This window comes from Lemur catta, chromosome 9 (genome assembly GCF_020740605.2).
Source record: "Lemur catta isolate mLemCat1 chromosome 9, mLemCat1.pri, whole genome shotgun sequence".
NCBI lineage: Eukaryota > Metazoa > Chordata > Mammalia > Primates > Lemuridae > Lemur > Lemur catta.
In genome coordinates, this window is record NC_059136.1 from 37,238,044 (window position 1) to 37,264,231 (window position 26,188).

Sequence of the window (26,188 nt, forward strand, 5' to 3'; positions counted from 1 at the left end):
CTCACCCAGTGTCCTGCTGGACTCTACTCTCACTTCTTAGTTGGGAGAGGCCTGGGAGGACTATTTGTGTCTGTTGGAGACACACAGACCCTGAGGAGGCCCAGGCAGGTGAAAGCAAATATTAAGAAAAAGGAGATGGTTAGAGCGAAGCCTTGCCTTTTCCCAGTGGACAGGGTCAGTGAGGGAGAAAGTGTGTGTCTCTGGACCAGCCCTATTATGGAGAGAAGACTCACAGTGGCTACTACACCTCCATGAGCTCATGTGGCCCAGAAGGTGACATCCTATAGGTGCGTAGGCTGATGACTATGCCAATTAACCCTGCAGGGGTTATACTGGCAGAGATGTTCACTCACACATTAGAACAGCTCCACAGATTGTAGGACATTTCATAGGCTAGAGCAAATATGTCACTTATTTCACTAAATCCTCTCCCTCCTTCCCTTCCTTTTGCAACTTACATCTCAGATTTGGGATGGTGGAATGGGGCTGAGATTTTAGAGACTATTCTCTGCCTATTTTTATTCTCTGGGCGACCATGTCTGCAGAAGCCTATTGCAATATTGGAGTACAGTCCCAACACAACCCTGCCACCAATCTATGAGCTCTATTTACCTTCATATGCCTAGTGAGCACATCATAGATATGCAGTAAATAACAGCACAAATAATATGGAATTATTGTGCGAAGTCCATAAAGTATATATCAAGTTTTATTGCATGGAGTTATGTTTATAAGCAATGACTTGACTCATAGAATCTGCTTAATATAAAATGTGTTGTAATGGCCTGCTGCTGTTCCTTTAAAGACCTGAGGGACATCATCCAAGGGAAACAGCTAGTATCTTCTTTTTCTGAAACATCATGCACATGCACACACACACACACACACACACACACACACACGCATATACCCACAGTCCCCTTCAATCGTATGAGTTTTAGCAAGCTATTGAATGTTGAACAGTTTAGCAAGCTATTGAGTCACTTTTCATTTGCAGGCAGATACATGGTCCTAGGGAATGTGCATGGGTTTTGGTGATGTATTATGAGCCCTACAATCTCCTGGCATGTTAGTTGGGCAAGTTATTTAACTCTGAGATTCTATATTTCCAGCAGTAAAATGGAAATGATAATAGTCACTGAGTTGCAAGGAACAAATTATGAGACAGTTATAAGGGGTCTGACTTCCTGAGTTCAAGTCCTTCCACCACTATCATGGATGCTGTAGTGGGTGCTGTAAGAGATGCTGTAGTGCTCCACTCAGATTCCTTCTGAGAACTGAGAAACTCATGCCCACAGCTTCTGGGAGTATGGGTTTTTGACATCTCACAGCTGAGTTCCTCCCCAGCAATTGCCCTTCATTTGCCAAAGAGAGCTGCCTTGCCCAACACTCCTTTCCTGGGAACAGGCAGAAAGGGTTCAAACGTTTGACCTTCTTTCTTCAATTCAGCTCTGAAGGATCATCTCAACTACAGAAATGCTTCAGCTTCATTGCAGCCACTTTTACCCAATCCTGCTTCTCTCAACCCCTGACAAGTGCTGTTCAGAGAACACTTCCCCATCAACTTTCTGCAAGAAAAGCTCCAATTCAGAGTCTTTTTCCTGGACTCTTGGTTGTGCCTGTGAAATTTACTGCTTATAGTGGATAGTTCTTCAGAGGTTCTTCAGAAAAGTGATAGACAGTAATATCAGAGTACAGGAGAGAAGATGCATTTAGATAAAGGACCCTGCAAAACTCCCTGGAGAGAGCACAAGTTGACCTTTGGAGTGATCAAGACTCACCTCCAGATAGAAAGCTCAGCATTTTTGTTTGAGAGACAGAGTGGAAAGAGCCCAAGCTGCATAGTCTGGAAGACTTGAGTTTTAGTCTTATTTTCATCTATTACTAGTTGTGTGATCCTGGACATCTTTCCTGGCCTCTCTGAGCCTTCATTTTGTCATTGTGAGACACGTCATTTACTTGTAAAGATTAAAGGAAACATGGAACACATCTACTCCAATAGCTGATAGTGTGGTAGACATTTAGCCACTAATGTTGATTTGAGCTAACTCAAATCTCTAGGTTATAGTAAAAAGAAATGGCAAAAAATTAATTAACTTCTCCAGTTTGTGCCTTAGAGAAGGCTTAGCCAAAGGAAGAATTTGCTCTTGTCCTCATATCACATATCATACCACACATTCACACATGCACACATGCAAACACACATGCACACAAACACGCATGCACAAACACACAGGCGTGGGCCACAATCCACAGAGAAGGACTATTTAGAGTGCTTAGGCACCATAATAAACTTCTCCATGAAGTACAGCAATAGTGTTCTTAATTAAAATCTCCCAAGAACTCTTGTTGTTGACAATATCATCACCCAAAGCCATATTTACCTTGTTAATTATTCAAGTTACAGTGAATAAGAAACAATGCCCAGGCTACCCATAAAATTTCCAAAAATTAAGCCAGGGAAATGGGCAATAAATATCATTTGGAATGGTACTGATGCCAGCTAATTACAAGACAACTGTAAAATAATGGGGCATGAGGTGCTTCAACAATGCCTAATTAGTAACTATACAGACATTTTCTTGGAAAAAATGGCAATTACATGGTACAAACACTTAGCAGTCATCATCAAAGGCCCTTAACTAATATTAGCTAATTAATCTTCTCCACAATACCCCAGCTGGAGGTAGCACAAGTCCCCATTGATAGAGTGAGAAGAGGAGGCCAGGAGATGAAATGGAAAATCCTCTTCTGCTGAGTATCTCTAAAGAACGACTTGGCACTAGCAGCCTAGAAGCACCCAGGAGGAATCCCCAGGCATGGATAGACAGGTTGTTTTCTTAATGAGTGGCTTACCCAGGTGATGCATAAGGTTAGTGTGGTGAATTCTTGCCTTCCTCCTGATCTCCAGCCATGCCTCACATCCTGGCTATCCTGGAGAACTCCCCACACTGAATTGCTGTAGCAGGCATTATCAGCACTTTCCCTTTTTCTAGCAAGAAGACTTTGCACCTCAAACATATAAAACCAAAGGGAAGGACAGGGGAGTGGTCTCTATTTTCATAAAGCCAAGCTTATTATATCAGGACTGGTTCACAACTTTGGTTTCAACTCAACTATAAGATCTAGAATTATTTCAGGAGTATGATTGATTTTGATTCGGTGAAAATGTTTTTTTTAAAAAAAAGGGGTGAACTATCTCTTATTCAAAATATCATTGGTATCTAACTTTGTAATCTTTTACCTAAGGAGGGTTCAAAAATTGTATAATTTCCAGACCTGAGATGACTTGGATCTGCCCATCTAGCTGGTTGGTTTTTCTGTCTCTGAGTCAGGGGCCACATTTTGTCAACTTCTGAGGATCTGGTACCCTTTGAGGTAGACTCAGTTTCATAAAGCTGATCTGAGCCACATCATAAAATGAGGCCTGCATGAATTTTTCTCCACCCAACTCCATCTATCTTATAAATCTGCTTCTTCCCACTAAAACAGTTAAGATGTAATAATGATAAAGTGGAGAAAAAGAAAGGAGAGAATGAAGAGGAAGAGAAGGAAGAAGAAGAGAAGAAGAAAGAGGAGGATAAGATGGCAAGGAGTAGGGAGTATCAGCGAGGGCAGCATCCTCTCCTCTTTGTAGCAATACCCTGAAGGAGGGAGAATTACTGCTCCCACTTTATAGATGATGAAACTGAGGCATGGAGAGCTTCAGTGGCCTCTAGCCCCACAACTAGCAACATGGTGACCCCCCAACCCTGGCCCCATCTTGATTTTATCCTAAATTTCTAGCTATTTCCACAGTGCCACTTTTAGGATGAGTTTCCTTGGCACCTCTAATTTGTCTCTCAACCTGTACCTAATTGATAGCCATTGGGCAGGCATAAAGAATATTTTGGAATGATGCCATCCTAATAAAGTGTTTGATGAATTGAGATCCAGTTCTAGGTCAAATCCAAATACCATTTTTTTAGAGCAACACACACACTTCATAGAACAAGAGTCATTATTTTGCTCCTTCAGTATCACAAAAGAGGGAAGAAGATCACACAACATCTACAGTATAAGTTTTAGAGTTTGATAAACCTACATCCAAAAATCCTGGATTCTAGTCATTATCTATAAAATGGGCACAATAATGGCACCTACACTCTGAGGGTGATATGAGGATCAAGTGGGCAAATGCATAGTGCCTGGTATACAGAAAGCACTCAATAAGTGTTAGCTATGTTTCATACTATATTACCCTATTAATGATTGCTAACAATCACTCTTTTGCTCCAAGTATACTGTATTAGTGAATCATGCTGGCAATGGAAACTAAATTTAAATCTTTTATTATCTAATTAGTTTTTGTGTAACCATGGTGGACCTACTTAGCCTCTGTGTGCCTCAGTTTCTTTATCAGTAAAAAGGGTATAGTAATAGTATCTGCTTGATGTTTTTAATGGGCTTGGTTGTAGGGTTAAATGAGATAATGTATGAAGGTATTTAGCCTGGCACCTGGCCAATAACAAGATCTTGATAAATGTTAGCTATTGGTACGTTTCAGGTGGGCATACCTTACACACGGAAGGAACTCTGTCCATGTTTGAGTTACAGATTCAGCAAAATTGATTTGACATTCACTCAACAAACATTTGTTGCCAACATACTTTACAGTAGGCCCCATCCTCTGGGCTGGGGATTCAGATGTAGATAAACACACGGTTCCTGCCTCAGCTGAGTTAACAGTGTATTCTGGCAGAGACGATGTAACAAGGATCATCAGGTACATGTGGAGAGGAAAATATTCCTTTTCAGAGCACCCAGGAATGTTGAATGAATGAAGCATTTTGTAGTTTCACAAAATCTCCAGAAAATACATTTTATTCAACTTCCCACACAACATTAGAGTTTATTTCATCTAAATTCTTACTACAATAATAAACAAATAATGAACAAATGATGGCCCCTCCTCCCTGAAGTGACAGCTTGTCCTTACAATCTCTGTAGACAGGATGTTTTGTAAAGCAGCTGTTTCCACAGTTCAATATCTCTAAAGTCTCTCCAGCTGCTGATTATACTGAAACCTGGTCCCCTCAACATGGTCACCTTTGGTGATTGTCCTTTCTCTGAAGCCAGACAGAGAAAGTCTAACCCTTTTTCCACCCAACAGGACTTTCTCACATGTCCACTCCCACTTCCGAGTCATCATTTCTTTAGGTTAAACTTCCAGGCATAACCTGATGAAAGTCCAGTAGATACAAGCATCTTTTCTAAATTATGAGCTTCCAGATGGCAGGAGTGATGGCCAGGGCTGAGCCCTGCGTACTTGGCACCACAACTCTTGGTCTCAGCATCTCCTCCTCCACCAGGGTCCACATCAGCCCTATCCAAGCTTGTGAACTGAAGCCAACTCTGCCAGAGTCCCCTCTCCTTAGGCCTTACCATTGGCCTAACCACTACTCCAGTCTCAGCCTCTGGGTAAAGGCGCTGCTATCAGCTCTGTCTTTTGGGCCTTCAAAAGAGGGCCAGGGAGAGTCCTCAAAGCATTCCCTGTTGGTGTAAGGCCAAGGCCAGCTCATCTAAACCATGGGTCCTCTTCCAAATACTTACTTACTCCACTCCCAAATTTCCGGAGCTGCTGACCCCTGCTGCTGATGCTTCTTGTCTGCTGGACTTGATGGATGACTCTCCTTGGTGTCCCACCTCTCTGCTCCAGAGAGCAAAAGTACAATAAAGTCCAAATCTCTCACTTACCCTTCAAGGCCCCTTTAGCCTGGTCCCTGCTTTTTCCTCCCATCTTATTTCCCACTCCATCGCCCCTCCCAGCACCCCAAGCCATGGCAGACCTGCAGCCTCATCCTGGCTGTCCACCTCTGACACTGGCAAATGTCATTTCTGCTCTTATCATGCTCTTCTCAGCCACTTCTGCCACAAAGGCCTGCTCAAAACCTGTGTCCCCTGTGAAGTTGTCTCACATTTACCCAAGTTAATATGAGTTAAACCCTCTCTCCTCTTTATACTTAGAATAGCTTTTGGATATCTGATAAAATTAATTATTGACTCAAAACATTTTGTAGGCTCTCACTGTAAGGCAGAGTCTGCTGAGGGTACAGCAGGTTTATCTCATTCAATCCTCCCCAACATTATATAAGGCAAAAATAATTATTTAAAATCTTTTTCTATAAACACTGATGCTCAGTGCCTCTGAGTGTCTTGCCAAGATCACATGGGTTGTGGGCAGCAGAATCATTTCTGTCTGCCTGCAATGCCTGTGGCTTTGCTATGGGCTGAGGCTCCTGCAATCCTGCAGGCTCAGAAGCAAAGCTACTGAGGACAAGTGTCTGAAAGGCAAGCTCTTTGCATGGACCAGAAGGAAAGAAGTGTGGCCTGTAAGGTGTTGACAAATGGAAGACAGGAGGCCATGGCCAAGGGAAATGAAGGTGCACAGAGCTGAACTGTGACCCCTGGTGGAAAATAGAGAAGAGATGTCTGAGATGAAGCTAGATATAAGGAGCTCTCCTGGGCAATCAGGCACTCTGGAAGCTACCCACGCAGAGGGCTGAATATTGAAGAGCTGTTTTAAAAAGAATGAGAAGGACTTCAAAGGCAAACAACACCTTTCCTGCCAGAGGATCTCTCAGACTCTGAACAACAGAGTTTTAGCACTGGGTGGAGTATTTTCAGCCTATCCTCTGAGAGGGTAGAAGTCACTGTGCTTCCACCCCATTCCCTGTTTAAAGCCAACATATGCCCTGGGTCCCTTTTTGGCACATCCACTGAGATTCACTGAGATTGGCTTGTGCATGAGTCTGAGAGCACCTCTTTTCCTTTCCAACCTCCTCCCGGCCAGGTCCTCCAGTTTAATTCACAACAAGGGCCGGGCGCGGTGGCTCACGCCTGTAATCCTAGCTCTGGGAGGCCGAGGCGGGTGGATCGCTCGAGGTCAGGAGTTCGAGACCAGCCTGAGCAAGAGTGAGACCCCGTCTCTACTAAAAATAGAAAGAAATTATCTGGCCAACTAAAAATATATATACAAAAAAATTAGCCGGGCATGGTGGCTCATGCCTGTAGTCCCAGCTACTCGGGAGGCTGAGGCAGTAGGATCGCTTAAGCCCAGGAGTCTGAGGTTGCTGTGAGCTAGGCTGATGCCACGGCACTCACTCTAGCCCGGGCAACAAAGTGAGACTCTGTCTCAAAAAAAAAAAAAAAAAAAAAAAAAATTCACAACAAGGAGCTATTATGTGAAGACTAATATCAAGCACTAATTTTAAATGACAACAATCCCCCTAATAGTGACTGCATCCTTGTGCAAAAAGCAAGCTCACAAGCCCTTTAAACACAATATAGAATGTGTCATAAGTAAGACATGCCCCAAATTGCGACTGGCAGGCAGGTTTCATCTAGATTGCCAGCTCTGGTTCATTAGGAGTGGCTGCCTGGAATGACTTGGAAAGGATTCTAAAGTTGCATCCAGGCTCAGCCAAGAAAATGTGCTGTTATTGATTGGTAATGTCTGCCAGGAGTATATGGGGGAGAAGCGTGATGCAGGAACTCTGTGGGAGCAGAGGAGCCGCAATGAGCACAGCCTTGGGCATCAGAGATGATGTCCTATGGATGATGAAGCCTGAGATGACCCTTAAAGGAGGAGCAAGAGACAGGCAGGTGAGATGGGTAGAGGTGCCAGTGGAGGAATGGAAGGGAGTAGTTCCTTGACATAGAAATTGCATCAGTGAAGGCATAAGGGTATGATGGAAAAAAAAAAAAAAAGATTGTCTTCAGAAAACTCCCAATAGCTGAGAATGACTCAAGTATAAAGTGTGAGTGGTCAAGGTCAAGGTGAGGTTGTGGCCCCCCTAGCTGATTTGGTACACAGAGTTAATTTGGCATTAGAAAAACATGAAGCTAATCACAAGTTCATGTAACATGTATTAGTTGAGTGTATTACATACCTGTAAGTATGGGTTTTGTTGTTTTATGTGTGGGTTTTTTGGGGTTTTTTTGTTTTTTTTTTGTTTGTTTGTTTTTGTTTAAATGACTTCATATTGAGAAGTTACAACTCTGGCATAAATATGTGTGGTATCAACAGACAAAAAGGAAATTACAGGAAATAAACCAAGTATAGTGAATGCTGGAGAAATAGAACAATCTCTGTGATCACACAGATAAGGACATACCCAGAGGAGCTTACTGTGGTTCACACTGGCTTCGTCTGGTTCCACAGAGACCGGTCTATAGGCCACAGGTTCTCTATGGCTGAGCCATCTACAGAACTTACATGCAGGGGGAGAAATCAGCCCCTCCAGGGCCTGCCCACTTCCCCCACAGAAGACACTTAACATACATCTCCAGCTCATTGCCCAAAATTACCACACAAGCTAATCGTGTCTTATTCAGAAGAGAGTTACCATTTACAAAACTTCTGAGAGCAGCCCACATTTTTCTTAGAGAGAGAACATAAGAGAATGGAACACAAAGAAAGTAAACCAGGAAGGGCCACAGCTTTGCTGTCACTGGTTAAAGCCCATCACCCCAGGCAACCCTGCTTCCAGGACCCCCCAACATACATATATGAGAAAACCAGTCTCTTCTGCCAGCACCTGATGCATCAGTCAGAGGACAAGTTCTTCCTGACATGGCCAGAGAGGACTGCAGGATTTATCCCCAGGCTGTTCTCATCCCTGGGGGCTGCTGACCTAATGCAACCAAACAGCCTCCTGGGAGGCATAGGTCACATACACAAAGCCGTCTTCATCCTTGTAGTCCCTGTAGGTCTCTGCATGGCCACACTCACGCTGACGAGGCTCTTATTGTTCACCAGCCAGTGAAAGGCTTCAGTGGCCCTCAGGACAGCACAGCTCCTGGGATGGGAAGGAGGGGAATGAGAGGGTTGATCTGGGAAGCAGCCCAGAAATCTCCAGGATCATGATGCTCGAGAAGACTGAATTGTTTTCTTCTCCTTCACTGGAGCTTTAGGAACCACTAGGCCTCCCAGTTGAACCCAAAGGGTGAGGTTATCCCATCATTAACTAGGAGGCATGCCAACACAAACATGCTAAGCAAATAAGCCCGTTTGCCAGGAAACTAAAGGTAGATATTTCCCCAGAGGCACAAAGGTGATACACAGTCTCTCTGGCATCTCACTGTTAAATACTCTTGGGATGACATTTGGAGGGGATCCACCACTTCAGAGTGTTCCCTTGCCTCACCCTGCCATTTCTGCCCCCCGGCATCAAGGAGATGGGGAAGCAGCAAAGTTCACCTGGACGTAATTCAAACGTCAAGGGCAATCTGAGTCCTGATTCATCCTGGAGTGGATGACAGTGTGACATGTCATACAGGTGCCCAGATGAAGGCTCAGTCTCAGTTTAAGTACACTTCCATGTGTGAAGCAGGCACAGCCCACCCACTCCAATCTGAGAGCTTTGAACCTTCAGGTGGGCTAAATCCATGCAACAGTGGGAGATGGGAGTGATTGGAACTTGATTCATTTTACACCCAGAACCTGTTGACTTTGCATTCATGGATAATCTTTAACACCAATCAACTGCTTTCTGTCACCTGAATTGCGTAAAGTTCAATGGCAGAGACAATATTATAAACATAATTAGAGACCTCAGGATTGGAGTAAATGTTCTTTAGGTGAATATCCAAATTTGTTGACTACTCTCAGGAAAGTTTATTAAATCCAAATTCTTACCCAATTCAGGAATCCATACTTCCACATTCCTAATATGGTATTCTTCAACACCTCTGAAAATAGGGAGTTTGTGAAGCAACTGCCTCCACTGCTCAATAATTCTAATGTTCTTCCAAATCGGGATAAGGTGAAATTCTGCTCCCTGTCACTTCCACCCCTGTTCATTGTCCTCCTCTCTGGCGCTGGACAGAACAAATGTAAGCACGCTTCCACAAACAGATGTTTGCCTATGTAAGGACTTTCTCACGCTTCCATTTGTATTTCTGGGTCTTTGCTTCTTTAGCATAACCCTTCACAGCTTCTTAGCTGTTCTTTAAAATGATGTTCAGATTCCTCACCATATGAGTGTTTTCTATGGGATGTACTCTTATTTCTTAGTGTTTCTCTTAGGCTATGGCACCTAAATCCGGACAATCCTAATAGTGCTGAGTCTTTAGGGAAAGGATAGATATTTCCACAGTTTCATGGAAGGATTTTCAACAACAGAATCTCCTGTGCAATAGAAAGGCCATGGATCATCTGGAAGTCAGCCACTGAGTGGATTCTCTGCTATTAGGGAAACACAAAACAGCTACCCAAGAATACCTTCCCATGCTTCTTGACCTCAAAGGATGCTCATATCATCTGCACACAAGGAAGATATTCACCTACACTTCACTCCCTTAAGGGTCAACACTACAAATCAGCCATAAGGTTAATTCTTAAAATGTGTTCATCATCAACTATCTCATGTGCCAGACCTAATCCAGATGGTGTTTGGTTTAACACTCTATTAGCTGACAGAATGGAGATCTCTGAAAATGAGACTTCTCTGGCTTCTTTATATACATTTGGACTAATTTCCATTCTCCTAATTAAACCTCTCTCTGTGATTGACAGAAGCTGATGACAAGCAGATCTGCTAATAGAACCAAATATTTTCAGTTTTCTCTTCAGGACAATAGAGGTCCAGAGCAATTTTAGAGATCAGCATTTTGGTGAAAGTAGGAGATCATATAAAAAGATATGCACATAAAGACAGCAGTAGAAGAGGCCTTTGATTGGATGGAAGAAGTTTCCCAGATGTGTGGACAGAAACAGTCCCTACTCACTCACCGGGAAATAAAGTCTCCAAGACAAATGTATAAACATACTCTGGGACAAATACCTTTACTTCTGCAGTCAAACTCAACCACTTTTTCCTGAGCCCTACACTAGGATGGAATGAGGCAGTGAACACTGACCATGGAGTGCCTAGACCTGGATGTGAGGACTTAACTCTGCTTCTGGTTGGCAAAACATGTTGGGCTCCCCTCTGAACTTCAGATAATGATAGATTGCTGCTTACAAGTCTCAAGAATTGTTCAGTTATATAGCTTCAAGTTATATAGGTTGAATATGCTTTATGTTACTATGAAATATTATAGAAATGTTAGTTATGAATAATGCCACATTCTGTCTCATATGATAATTAGCTGTATATACCACCCACTAGAATATAAATGCTCGATAGCAGAAAGTGCTCTCCCCTCTGCCTCCTCAGTATCTAGTATGGTACCTGTCATGTTCTAGGAGCTTGATAAATGTCTGCTGAATTGACTTCCATTAAATTGAATTACTAACTTGCAAGGTCTTTGGGGGCAATTGTAGAATCTCATTTTACATCACTGCCATTTCCTTGCTCAAAGCTGACATGAGGAAGTATGCAATAAATGGTGAGTGAATGAATGAATGAATTGAGAGGAACTGAAAAGATGGTTCTCAGCCCTGAAAATACTTTAGAATCACCTGAAGTGCTTTTAAAAATTAATCTCTGGGACCCTGTCCCAGAGAGTAATTTAAAAGTTCCCCAAGATATTCTAATGTACAGTCAAGGTTGAGAACAAATGACTTTGAATAATAGGAAAACACAAGGAAGATTTCCCCCATCCTTTTTTTTTTTTTCCTCTTACCAAAGTAGGTTTTAATTCTTAAGTGGTATAAAACATTCTGAAAGCTTATTCTGGAATAAAGCACTCCCAAATTGAAGTGATGTTGTTACTGCTTTTTAGAAAATGCTATCAAGAAGTGGTTCCTAGACTGTTGGCTGATGGACCTCTCGGCAGCTCTCACCTTGGCAGACACTTGACCCTGTTGTCTCAATATAACGGAGCTATGAGGCTAGGTCAACCACCAAGGCACGTACTCAGCACATCTGCTATGCTTAATGCTCTGAGAGGCTGCCACCTTGTGGTCACCTCTGCAGCAACAGTTGCAACAGCTTCCTTAAACCTGGCTCAACTTGGATGACCTTAGGTTTTCCTCTCTCTCAAATTACAGGCAAAGCCATATCTATTCCAATATTTCTGGAAAACAAATATTTGATAAGGAAAAGAGAGTTCTGGATGTTCCTTGAAGAGAATGCTGCAGACACAAATGCCAAGCATGACATGGAGTTTACATATGCAGGTCATTTATTTATATCCCTGTCGAATAAGCAAGTGACAGAGGTCAAGAGAGGACAATGTGCTAAGGGTCAAAGTATTGCTTACGTCAAATCCATTGATAAATCTTTACTGTCATGAGAAAACAATATATATAAGAACAGGAATACAGTCCTCATTCCCATTTCCCAGGTGGAGAGACTGAAGCCCCAGGAATTAATTGTCTTGGTCCAAGCTGCTAGATAAACTCATGGTGAGAACTAACTTTTTAACCCAATATCTTCAGAAAATTAAAGTTCTGTTCATCCTAAAAGAAAAAATTCCAGTCCAGGCATGGTGGCTCACGCCTGTAATCCTAGCAGTTTGGGAGGCCGAGGCGGGAGGATCACTCAAGGTCAGGAGTTCGAGACCAGCCTGAGCAAGAGCAAGACCCCATCTCTACTAAAAAAAAAAATAGAAACAAATTACCTGGACAACTAAAAATATATATAGAAAAAAATTAGCTGGGCATGGTGGCGCATGCCTGTAGTCCTAGCTACTCGGGAAGCTGAGGCAGAAGGATTGCTTGAACCTGGGAGTTTGAGGTTGCTGTGAGCTAGGCTGACACCATGGCACTGTAGCCCAGGCAATAGAGTGAGATTCCGTCTCAAAAAAAAAAAAAAATTCTGGAACAAGAGTCAAATTTCAAGACTGGACTTACATGTGTGTGTAGATGTGAAACAAAGTACACACATACATGTATACACATACACACATTCTTTAAAAAACATCATAATGAGGATGAATTGGATGATAGAAATTTTTTATTTCATGAAAAATTGGACTTTGTGATGCTGTTAAAGAAAGACATTTTATTCAAAGACACAAACTAATTCAAACAAATGTCTTAATTTTCAAATTTTGTCAGATCTGCTATAATGAATAGATTAGCCTCACTGGTAAAGGCACCCAGTATCTAAAAATGAAGTATGAATTATATTTTTCACATCAACCTACTTTTTCACCTGGATTCAATGTGTGATAAGTGGAAAGAGTTGTAACTGGAATCAAACAGACCTGGGTTTGTGTACCAACTCTACCACTATGAGCTGTGAAGTCTTGCAGAATTTATTTAGATTCCCTAAGCCTCAGTTTCCTCATATACAAATAAGAATGATAATGGCAATTTACTAATGATTTTTATTGCTGTTAAATGAAAAAAATATATCCAGATAGAGGTTCTAAAACAAGAAGCACCAAAATATTGATTGAATGGCTGGAGAATAGTTTCCCTTATCTAGAATATGATTTTCTTAAAATGTTCAGCTAATTGATCAAATTGATGATTGGTGGGGCACAAATTATTTTGTTACCACACCACTCTAGAGGTCAAGAATTTAATGAGGGTGTAATAAACAAACTGTTCATATCATCGGAAAATATATGACAAGGATATTTTGTGCAGCTAAGAGGATTTGGGAACATTGCTCGATGCAACAGTAGGGTCATGATAATGAGTTACATTGTACATTTGAGCACAGTTTTAGGAAGTAATTTATTAGAACAACAATTTTAGAAAGTATCTCCCAAGAAGGCTCTGACCTTTGATTCCCACTTGACTGGGTGATGAGCCCACTGGTATCTAGAAAGTCAAATCTTGAAGGAACAGGGCTAGGCTTCAGTGACTACAGGCTGTACACTCAAACATCACTGTTGAAGGATGTGGCTTCAGAAGCTGAGATAAAAAGACTTCCAAAAACAAAATCTCCAAGGCAGACATTAGACCTGAAAGGGAGAAATGTCTATGGAAACTGGGAAACCTTCCTATGGAAGAGTTTGACTGTCTTTCACCTTAGTATACAAATGCCTATATTCATCTTGTTTCCTTTTATTTTCCTACAGCACTGTGGTGTTCACTCAATGAGTGAACACAAGATTTAAAGAAACTATTTTGATATGGGTGCTATCTGTATTCACACAACACATGGGGATAGGGAACTAGAAATAGGTAAGCAGAGCATTAAGAATGAAATCATTACCTGTTTAAGAATAGAGGCTAAATTGAATCACTTAAAGCACTGAAAGCTATTGGCCTTAAAATCTATATCAGGTTATTCAAAAGGAGTAAGATGTTACTACAGCATATCAAAAAACTATCAACACCAATAACATAAGAGATGCTCAACTAGGCCTTGTGTTCCAAACTGGCAAAGAGAATAATTTCCCATAAGGTGTGGTTTGAGGGGCACGGGATAACCACAGACCACCTTAATCCCAAAGGACTTTTCCAACCAGGATTCTATGAAGCCTGAAATTCTATTTTTTTCTAGTTTAGGACAGTCCTCAAAAGGATCCAGCAATCCCACTATTGGGTTATCTACCCAAAGGAAAAGAAGACTTTTCTTCAAAAAGACACCGGCACTCAAATGTTTATTGCAGCACAATTCACAATTGCAAAGATATGGAATCAACCCAAGCGCCCATCAAACACTTTGTTAGTGTCCACTAACAAAATGTGGTATATATATACATGATGGAGTACTATTCAGCCATTAAAAAGATGAATTAATACCTTTTGCAACAATCTGGATGGGACTGGAGACCATTCTCCTAAGTGAAGTATCTCAAGAATGGAAAAACAAACACCACATATACTCACTATTAAATTGGGACTAACCGATGAGCACACATGTACACAGAGGGAAACAAAACTCAGTGAAACCAAGTCAGGAAAGGCAGATGGAGGCGAGTGACAAAAACCTACCTAAAGAATACAGTGAACACTAGTTGGGTGATGAGCATACCTTTAGCTAGGACTCAAGCATTACAAAAGCGACCCATGTAACCTAAAACATTTATACCCCCTTAATATTTTGAAATAAAAAATAGCAAATATGTTTCTTTGAAAGAATAATGGTAGGAATGGTATCTGGCCTGGGTTACTTTACTATGTAGAGAGAAAAAACTTGAAGTAGAAAGAGTTGAGGAAGTGGGAAGAGAGGGAGGTAGGAAGGCAGGCTCCTGGTATCTATCCACCCTAGGTGTCTACCACAACTTCTAGACTTGCACTGTATAGTATGGTAGCTTCTGCCTACATGTGGCTATTTAAATTTAAATTTTAATTAATTAAAATTAAAAATGTAGGTCCCCCATTATGTTAGCCATATTTCAAGTGCTCAGCAGTCACAAAAGGCTAGCGGCTACCACACTGGTCAGTGCAAATACAGAACATGTCCAGCAAATTTGTACTGCACAGCACTGACCGAGTGACTCACATTGAAGGAACATATCATATACTTCAGAAGTGATGGGCTTCAAAAAGAGCTAAGCACATTATGCTAGAGAGAGAGCTGTAATATCTTGAAGCCTTTTTAAACTTTGACATATAAAGAACTAAGAAGCAGACTTTTTTGGGTTTTTTGTCACCAAATAACCTATATGGGAAAAGAGCAAGATGAGTCACAGAGAAAAAGATTCAGACAGGGCAAGCCACAGGCTTCTTCCTTAGCGACCCTAAATGAAACAGTTCACAGTGGGCACTAAATGAAAACAAATATTAAAACACATTTTGTTCTTCAGAGCTATTGACTATAACCATGCAGTGTACACTCATGAAGTTCTTTCTCATGGCAGAGGGGAATCAGTTTCTCACAAATTTCCTCTGTCGTCTTTATTGGTTCACTTGATGGTGTCCTATAATAGACTTCCTACACTCGTTTTAATTTTTTTTCTTTTTGTTCCTCTGACTGGGTGATTTCAAGTGACCTGTCTTCAAGCTCAGTGATTCTTTCTTCTGCTTGATTTAGTCTACAGTTGAAGCTCTCTATGAAATTCCTTAGCTCTTTTTTATCTTTGTAAGTTCCAGATTATAGAACCTCCATGTATTTTATAGATGGAGCAGCCACTACCTGACCATAAGAATTGTAGGAGAATCTGAGAATTGAAATTATAGAAGCTAGTATTTGGGGGGGGGTTGTTTTGTTTTGCTTTGTTTTGTTTTGTTTTGTTTTTATAGATAATCCAAATTCAAACCAAGGTCTATTTGACTCAGAAGCCCAGATTTTTAAACCATAGCATGTTATCTCTACAAGGAGAAAAAAATATCATGAAAGGATAGTTTTAGCCAGAAACATGTTCAAGGAAGGCTGCCATGGCAGGACTCTCTGCATTATTTTGACAAAGTTGGGGAACATGCAGCCTGATGGTAGTTAACAACAGACTTCAGACATTTATGATTTCTTTACATCTCAGTATCCACTTCTGTAAAGTGAACAGTTAGGACCAAATGATCATAGATTCTTTTCAATCTCACATGATTGTTTAATACCCTAGATTTCTGTAAAGAATTCAATGTGAAGCCTTTGTAAGTAGGGGTTGCTTTATTATCTAGTAAAGATGGTTTTATAGGCACATATTATTTTAGTGCTAAGAAAGGACATTAGTGCACATTAGCTAGCCACAAAATTGATAGTTAACAAATTGACTCACTAGCCAATTTCTCCACTGAATTCTAAAAGTTTTCCTTAAATTAAAAATAAATTACTAAAAAAAGTCTATAATCAATTTTTGCATATATATGTCATCTTCCAGTGCATATATTGTTTTTTGCCCCTCCCTTTCCCCCAACTTAAACATGTTTATGCTTGAAGCTGTTTCGTGAATCCCAAGAAAGCATTTGAAGAAAATTAAAAATCTCTGCCAAAAACTATAACCATCTCTGAGCTTGGTCATAAACTTTAATTGGAAAACTGATATTAAGTATGTATCTTCATTACATTTTGAAAGCATGAATAATATATGTAATCGTCCAAAGGCTGAGCTATGAACACTGCTTTATTATTCAAATATAAATGAAAGTGCATCGTGTTATCAGCATCCAGTTTCTTTGGAAGAGCAAGAAAAAAGAATCTGTTGACTCTCAGCTGGTGATTTACATTCCCAAACATCTTTATTTGCAAGCCTAAAAATCAGATTGGTAACAGTTGCCAAAGCAGTTGCCAAGACAACTTATCCCTGGATTTAGTATTACGGCATCAGGAAAGACGCCTACGAGGAATTTAATTAATTCCTTCTTAGCCAAAAATGGATGGATTTTCTTTCAACTCAAAGTCCATAAAGAATGAGATTGAGTGGAATCAGGGTAGAATTAGATACACAAGATAGACACATACACAGACACACTCACAGGTGCTAGATAATTATAAAATGATGAGGCTAATCTTCAGGTGAGGTTTATATAAAATCTGCATCAGTAGTTCATATATATTTATTGAATGAATGTGAATAAATATGTAGCTAGGATTTTCCATATGCAAACATAAAATAATTATATATAATTACACATATATGTGTATTATATACATTTATTTATTTTATTTCTTCCTCTCTATTCTCAGTAAGGAATAGGCAGTTCACAAGAAAGTTAACTGAAACAAAAAACTAGCGTCCAAGGAAAGATAAATCAGATATAAAATTGACAGAGATTTTAGAATTGTTAGAACTATGATTCATAATTAGTTCTGAGCTTCCAGCTAACCATGGCAGTAATGGAAAAGGAACAAATTGCATAGCTTAAATTACTGTTCACACAAGGGAGTGCTTCTACTATCCTAAATTCTAAAAGAAAACATCATTAGGGGAGGGGCATGTGGCTTGAAAACCATGTGTATTTCTGACTAGCAATATAGAATTCATGGTCTTCACATGCTTTTTTCTCATTTAATCCTCACCACTAACACTCAATATCTACAGAGCTAGCTGAAAGTGCAGTACAACTTTTGTTTAATAGTATTAACTAGGTTAGAGCTGGATTATACTTCCTCCTTTCCCACATGCTGCTTCCCTAAATTAATGTCCAACCTAAAGTGCAAGATCTGGAGTTGAGCACTAAGCATTCACCCTCTACAGGTAGTGATTCCATCTCCCTCTTTTGGGCACTTTTTCCCCAGAAAGGGTAATATTTATGTAATTTTCCTCATTCTCTCAGGATTCAAAATATATATTGTGTAAGCTCTGTATTCATATGCTTGCAATTCCAGAAGTGCATAGTGTTTCGTCCTTTTTAAACATATTTAAATACTTTCATCCTTACAATGAATAAGGGCAAGCAGGTAAATACCGATTTTCCATTAGTACGCATTAAGAAATCTTGAGTCTGTTAGAACACAAGTTTTCTGACCCCTACTCTAGTGCTCCATACTTACATATCCTTTATTCAAGCATATAATCTGGCAACTAAACCATAATTCACATACCTCAAAGATATTGTTTAGTTCATCGAATTAGTCATTGGCTAAACAGGAAATCAATGGCAATATAATTTCAGAATATTTCTAATTGTCTGCCTCAGGATATAATTTTGAACTAACCAAGTCTAGTTTGTCTATCAGGTAGTGTTAACCTTCTGACTTTGTTCTTCATTTTCAAAGTTATTTTGGCTATTCTAGATACTTTGAAATTCCATAAGGATTTTAGAATCAGTTTATGAATTTCTACTGAAAAAAGCCTGCTGGAATTTTGATTGGGATTGTGTCAAATCTTTAGATCAATTTGGAGATAATTGACATTTTAACAACATTGAATCTTCCAACCCATAGAAAAGCTGTATCTGTCCATTTATTTAGGTCTTCTTTCATTACTCTTAATAATATTTGGTAGTTTTCAATATATAGGTATTTATCTTTTTTTAGATCTATCCATAGTATTTCATATTTTATGCTATTGTAAATTACATTTATTTCAATTTCTAAATATTCATTGCTAATATATTTAAATACAATTGAGTTTTGTATACTAATCTTGCATCCTGCAACTTAGCTAAACTCAGTTATTAGCTCTAATACCCTTATTGTAAATTTCACTGGACTATCTACTTAGACAATGAGGCCACCTGTAAATGAAGACAGGTTTACTTCACCATTTTGCAACCTGGATGCATTTATTAATTTTTCTTTCCTAATTGCACCAGAGAGAACCTCCAGTACAATGTTGAACAGAAGTGATGGGACAGATAACCCTGTCTTGGTCCTGATCGTAAGGGAAAATAATTCTTTCACCTTTAAGTGTAAGGTTAGCTGTATTTCACTGAAGCATATTATCAAGTTAAGTCAGTCCCCTTTTTTTCCTAGTTTGCCGAGAATTTATACCAAGAGTTAATGTTGCACTTTCCCTTACTCTTGTGCAGTTTTCTCACAAACATGCACTGATCAGTGTTCAGATGAAGTCTAGAGGGGCAATCCTCTGCAGGTTTTCAGGATTCTGTGTACTGCTCTTTCTTCCCCAGTACTTTACCCTGTGAACTCTAGCCACTTTGGCATTCTCAAATTTCCAACTCGATTTCCCTAATGCACAGAGCCCACCAGGCTCAGCCTGGGTCTCTTCTGCCAGCAACACAATCTGGAAATTATCTCACGGCAGTAAGCTGGGATAATTGTAGGGCTCAGTGCGTTTATTTTCTGTCTCTCAGAAATTATTATCGCTATCCAATGTCTTCAATTTCATTGTGTTATATGTTTTGTCTAGCTTTTTTAATTGTTAGTGCAGGAAAGTTACCATAGTCCCTGTTACTCCATCTTGGATGGAAACAGCAATCTCGCCTGGGTGTTTTTTAAACATGCATTCTTAGGGCTCACTTTATACATAAATCATGTGCTAATCATTTTTGAGAATTTGCATACTTTCAAAACTCCCCACTGAATTTCTTGATAATCCTATCTTGTGAAGTACAGATTAAATGCCTATTTTATATCTAAGGAAACCCAAGGTCTGTGGGGTGAGTTTTAAAGCATGACTAGAACCACGGACCGTCTAGCCTTGACTTTGACGACTCTCTTGCACATGCACAACCAGTATCAGTGCCTGCTGCTTTGGGCTAATGCTGGGAAACCTAATTTAATTTTTACACATTTAGTTAATGCTTAATCATCTAAATATTGGAACAACTAACTGTAACAGAAATTGAGATGCTCAATAGAAATTGGATGCTTCTTGCACTGTTGTAAAAATCACATGCTCCTATCAGATGAGAAAGGAACAATGATAGTTCTATTGTGCGTTAGATGTGAGGAAAGCCATCATAGTTTTGATACAGTGAATATTCACCATGTTTGCTATTCTCTTTTTGTCTTTTAAGTGTTACTGAATACCTTTCCAAAGTAGCACCACGTTGGTACTGGTGGTTTCCAATGGTATTGGTCATTCTTAGAAATGCTTTAAAACACAGCTATTAAGGGATCACCTCCTCCCTGTTGTCTGCCCAAAATTCTGGGCAACTTCAGTTGCTCCCATTCCTCACTGCTTGTTGTACGGGGCACGTAGCATTATTTTAGCCTTCTTCACAATGCACAGAGAATGTGTGTTTGTATGAATAACACTATATCAGTATATTTTCATGTACATTTTCCCAGGTAATCCATTTCATGGAAATTATTGATTTAGTATGTCCATTCTTCCTTTTTAGTTATTCTAGAAATATTCAGAAATCTAAAATATATGGTAATATGTATTACATAATATGAGTATGTAATTATGAATAAATCTATGATTACATAATTTAACTATATATATTATATGAATGTAGATTTATTTCTTCCTCTCTGGAATTCTGCCTGGGAATATCCAAAAAACAGATAACTAAGTTATATTAAGTTTAATTAATATTAAACAGAATTAAGTTGGCAAGTCCCCTGTTTCCTGTGCTGCCAAATTTTTGAACTCATGGGTATCCAAACTGACTTACAATGACCGAATATGTGGGAAGTTGTTTGCACTTGGGATTCTTTCAAACTGAGCACACCCTGACATTATAGCTACAATTCCGTGGGATTGTTCTCCTGCCCTCTGACACCACTGATTTTTAGGAAGTCAAAGAAAATCTCCCTTGGCAGGGCCTAATCCCTCCACAGAAATGTTAACTCACTGTGAAATTTTATTCCTTTGTTCTTCAGATCATCTGCTAAATTATTCATAGCTTGTCAAATTTAGTGTATAAACAAATAATGGAATTTTGTTATAGTTCAACAGTGTGGTTTTAAGCCCCAATGCTGTATTTTAACTGTGAGGTTTGACTCTGAGGATTTAAAAAGATGGGTTGGCTATATGCACACACACAGCCTGAACTAAGACTGTCTCACCAATCTCAATAGGGTCTTTGATCACATACGAACTCAGTTGACAATGAACTCAAACTGTTGCACTGAGGTCCACGAACATATTTAATCTGAAAAAGGCATTAGAGATCATGTAATGTTATATTTCTCAGATTAATGGGGGCGGGGAGGGGGATAATTAGAATGACCTGGGGCAGTGAGGAAGAACATAGAGAAGGCTTGAGCACATAAACTTTGACAAGATCCCCAAGAAGATCCTTTTTATCCTTTCACAAGTTTCGAGTCACTGATCTAACCAATGCTTTACAGCCCTGGCTGCAATTCAAACTATCTGGGAAGCTTTCACAAATCTTTACTATCCAGGTCATATCACAGACCAAATTAGAATCTCTGGGTTGGAACCAGCACCATGATTTTAAAGAATCTCCTGGGAGAGGCTAGATCCACAGACAAAGTGAGACTTGCTAAGCTCTGGAGCTAGATAAGTACCCAGCTCCCTTGAGAGTGGCCAAAAGGAGAGTCCCTCTCCACCTCTTGCCAGACATCTCTTCAACTAAGAATTGATGTTCCCTCCAGGAAAAGTGTTATGTCTAAATAAATAATTTTTTAATTGTGGTAAAATACACATAACATAAAATTTACCATCTTCATCATTTTAAGTTTATAGTTCAGTAGTGTTAAGTACATTCAACTTGTTTTGCAACACATCTCTAGAACTTTTTCATCATGTAAAATGGAAACTCTATAACCATTGATACCAACTCCCATTTCCCTCTTCTCCCTGTCCCTGGAAACCACCATTCTGCTCTGTCTCCATAAATGTGACCACTTTTGAGATCTCATATGAATGAAATGATATAGTAGTTATCCTTTTGTGACTGGCGTATTTCACGTAGCATAATATCCTCAATGTTCATCCATGTTGTCTCATATGGTGGTATTTTCTTCTTTTTAAAAGTTGAATAATATTACATTGTATGTATATCCCACATTTCTTTATCCATTCATCTGCTGATGGACTTTCAGATTGTTTCCACCTTTTGGCTGTTGTGAATAATATTGCAATGAACATAGGTATGCAAATATCTCTCCAAGAGGCTTCTTTGAATTATTTTGGATATATACCCAAAAATGGGATTGTTGGATCAGATGGTAATTCTATTTTTAAGTTTTTGAAGAAACTCCATGCTGTTTTCCATAGCTGTTACACCATTTTACATTCCCTCCAACAATGCACAAGAGTTCCAAAAAAATAGGGAACACATCATGAATTTCCATGTTATCATTGCACGGGAGCCATGCTAATCTTCTCTGTATCATTCTAATTTTAGTATATGTGCTGCAAAAGAAATTTTTGGTATAATTTTCAGAACTTCTTATTAATAAATATCAGCGGGGGGTGGCAGACAGATCTCCCAAATTTATTTTTAAAAATGCATGTTTGAATAATTTTGTTTCATTTTAAGAGGAATTTGATCAATGGTCAAGGAAAAGTTACAATAGGCAGCTCTCAAAGGGTAGTCCCTGACCAGCAGCAGCAGCTTCATCTGGGAACTTGCAAATCCTCAGGTCCCCTTCCAGACCTACTGAATCAACAGTTCTATGGGTGAGGCTCAGCAATCTGTGTTTCAAAAGACTTCCAGGAGATGCTAATGCATGCTAAAGTTTGAAACACTCTCTGTGTTATGATTTTATGGATCTTAAGAAGAATCCTCTAAGCCTAATATTTTTCCTTCTAATGCTTGGAATGTCAAGAAATTTATTCCTTTTTGTTTTATTTTGCTTTTTATTTGTTGGTTGGTTGTTTACACAGTGAAAGGTGCCTTGCCCTAATCATCAGTAACTTTAAGATTAAATGTAGGCTTTGGCAATAATTCACCTATGAATTGTTACTATATTAATATCAATGTCTTAGTAGCTATGTATTCTGTAAAATGAGGAGACTCTATCCAGATGGCAAATATCTTCCTCACACGCCACCACCACTTCTCCAGAGCCCAAGGCAGGCATTGCCAGTGACCAAGATACTCTATACCAGCCAGTCCAGAGTCTCAGAATCCTTCTCAACACAGCCTGTCTTCATCTGTTTTCTGTTGCTTATAACAGAGTACTTGAAACTTGGTAATTTATAAAGAAAAGAGATTTATTTCAGTTATGGAGGCCAAGAAGTTCAAGGCCAAGGGGCTGCATCTGGTGAGGGCCTTCTTGCTGGTGGGGACTCTGCAGAGTCCTGAAGCAACACAGAGCATCACATGGTGACAAGGATGAGTGTGACAGCTCAGGCCTCTCTTTCTCTTTTTATAAAACCACCAGTCCCTCTTTCACGATTACCCATTAATCCATGAATAGATTAATCTCATGAGGGCAGAGACCTTATGACCCAATCACCTCTTAAAGGCCCTATCTCTCAATACTGTCACATTGGGGATTAAATTTTATCATGAGTTTTGGAAGGGAAAATATTCAAAACTTAGCACAGCCCTACTGAAAAATTAGACTGAAAGTTAGGGCATGAGACAAAACTCATTTGCCGCCACTGTTCAGACAATCTTCATTGTCCTATCTAGCTCTGTCCTGCTCAAATAGTTTGGATTCTGAACACTTGCAATTCTGTGGGTCACTCTAAAACCAAGTGTTCTGTGAACTGAGTTTGTTCTTCTGAAAATGCTACTAATGTCACCTGCCTCCTGGGGTTTTAGGAAGTTTAAATGAAATAATATATTCAAACCAGCTGGATCAGCCCTAGACACAAAGTTTTTAAGATGTCAATAAACTTTAGTTCCTGAATTTTTTACTCTTTATTATTTTTCTGATCACTCACCTTACCCTTGCCCAGGGCCAGGGCCAACTATAGCTGATCAAGCTCAGTGCTGCTCTGAGAAGTACCAGTGCTCCTGGTGTTGGCTGGGGAACAGTGAGAATTGACTGATTTCTTAGCCAGTGCTTCTGCCTCAGTGTTTGTTGCCCTCATCATGCTGCTTATCAAGTTTACACGTTTGTGTAAACTATTAATAGTAAGTGTTGCATGAAAAGGGAGATTTTTTTTTCCTTATTATTTTACCTGCTCTCTCAACAGGAAAATCTAAATAACCATCTTCTTCAGCACAAAACTAAATTCTGCATAAATATTGCCAATGTTTTGGTGCTGACCTAATAAGATATTAATAAGGGGGTTTCTATCCTGGATTAGACACAAAGGAGTTAAGATTTATTGAGAACCATGCATGTACAAAATCTTGTTAGCCAATTTGCTATTATATCTTCCCAAATTGTTTCTGATTTGCAGATGGAAAAACTGAGATTCAGAGAGGTTAAGAAATGTAACCAAAGTCATAAGCTTTGAGCAGGACCAGTTGCCTAATTGATAGAGCCCAGTGCAAAATAAAAATGTAAGACCTCCTGTTCAATAGATTATTAAAAATTTCAAGACAGAGACAGCACAGCATTAAATCAAGTGCATATCCCTCTGAGGGTGGCCTAAGTCCATGATGCCAGCCCTGCTTGTATCAGAACTGATTCTAAAACCTGTGTCATTTTTCTACTTTATCACATATGGGAGCCAGGTGACTTAATAGAAAGTACATCTTGGAACTCTGGCCCTGGAAAGGAGTAAAAGGTATGGGGAAATAGTGAAAGTCCACTTCATGGTTTTGAAGAGGGCTGGTTCTGATTCTAAAGAGTGTCCCGTAGTAGTGCTGGATTTGAGTCAGAAGACCTGGGCTCAAACCCTGGCTGGGAAACATTTACTTGCATGACCTCAAGCAAGTCATCCAGTTCTTAGCCTCAGTCTCCTCCACTGAAAAAATGGGGGTGCTGCCATTTTTTCTTAATTCATAGACTGAATCATTACACAGAGAGAAACTCATAAGTTTATATACTATACAAGCAAGTTTCTGAGTATACTGGCTGTGAAGTTAGCCACTAACTGTAGCCTCAAGCCCCTGTCTGCAGTTACTTCTCCCTGACTTTGTTTGTATCCACTGATTTAAGTAAATGATGAGAGGTCTCTAGGGAAGAAGGAAACTGTAAACTGTGTCCAATAATGGGATTTTGATAGAGAATGGCAGGTGGTTGAACTATACGAAGGTCAACTGAAGACTGCAGGGACCTTGTGGGAGAATTCCTTGCATACTTCATAGGTCCTAATTCAACAGCTTGCTGCAAAAATTTTTTTTTTTTAATATTAACAATGAGTGGCTCTAAGACTATATACAATCTATTGCAAAAATGCCTTTCTTCGCTATCTTTTCCTTCCTTCCATGATCACTCTAAGAACCCCGGTATTGCTTTCTTGACTTTGGCCCAAGGAGTTATGAGCATGTTGGGGAGAGAGAATGGAAATGCTGTCCGATGTGCCAGGACACCCTCTTCTCCTTAGCTATTATTATTGTCACCAGTCTGTAGCATCCCTTGCAGTTCCATGGTCCCTGTCTGAAGTTGTGACTGAGACACAGCCACCATTATCAGTGTGGCAGGAAGGTATCCTGTTCAGGGAGGAAGACATTCTCTCTTAATATAACTTGCTGGGTGGCCTTGAGTTCTGTGCCGCGGCTCCCGTGCCCACGGCCTATATCCCCACACACAAACCAATACTCATGGAGATTTTGTGAGACTCATCATTAGGACAGATTGGCAAGATCAGAGAGGATTCTAGCATCAGCCACATATTGTACCCAGAACTAGATATCTCTAAGATGGGTGGGCTGGGGGCAGGGGAAGTAAAATACAACTTTATTGCAGTCCAACAACTTGGTCCTATTTCTTATTACCATTTCCAAACAAGGAAAGAATAAATAAAGATTTTTCTATGAGAAGCTGGGATTCCACCACACTAGGGCACTTGCTCTGCCACTGCATTCAGCAGGTGGCAGTGCTACTCCCAGCCTGTCTCCACCAGGTCTAGGGCGTTTCATCTTCTGCCCTTCCACCTTCTCAACAGCCCGAGGGCCAATATCCAGCTTCTCATGTTTCCCTCTCTGATCCCTAAGTTGATAATTACTCTCCCTCTTCCCTTTATTGAT

General features: G+C 39.9%; 1 non-coding gene across 1 annotated transcript; it reads right to left on the reverse strand.

Moving 5' to 3' along the window:
• Positions 1-22,415: 22,415 nt before the first annotated feature.
• On the reverse strand, positions 22,416-22,518 carry LOC123645319. The gene has a single exon (XR_006737511.1). It is a non-coding gene; the product is annotated as a U6 spliceosomal RNA (small nuclear RNA).
• Between the last annotated feature and the right edge of the window lie 3,670 nt (positions 22,519-26,188).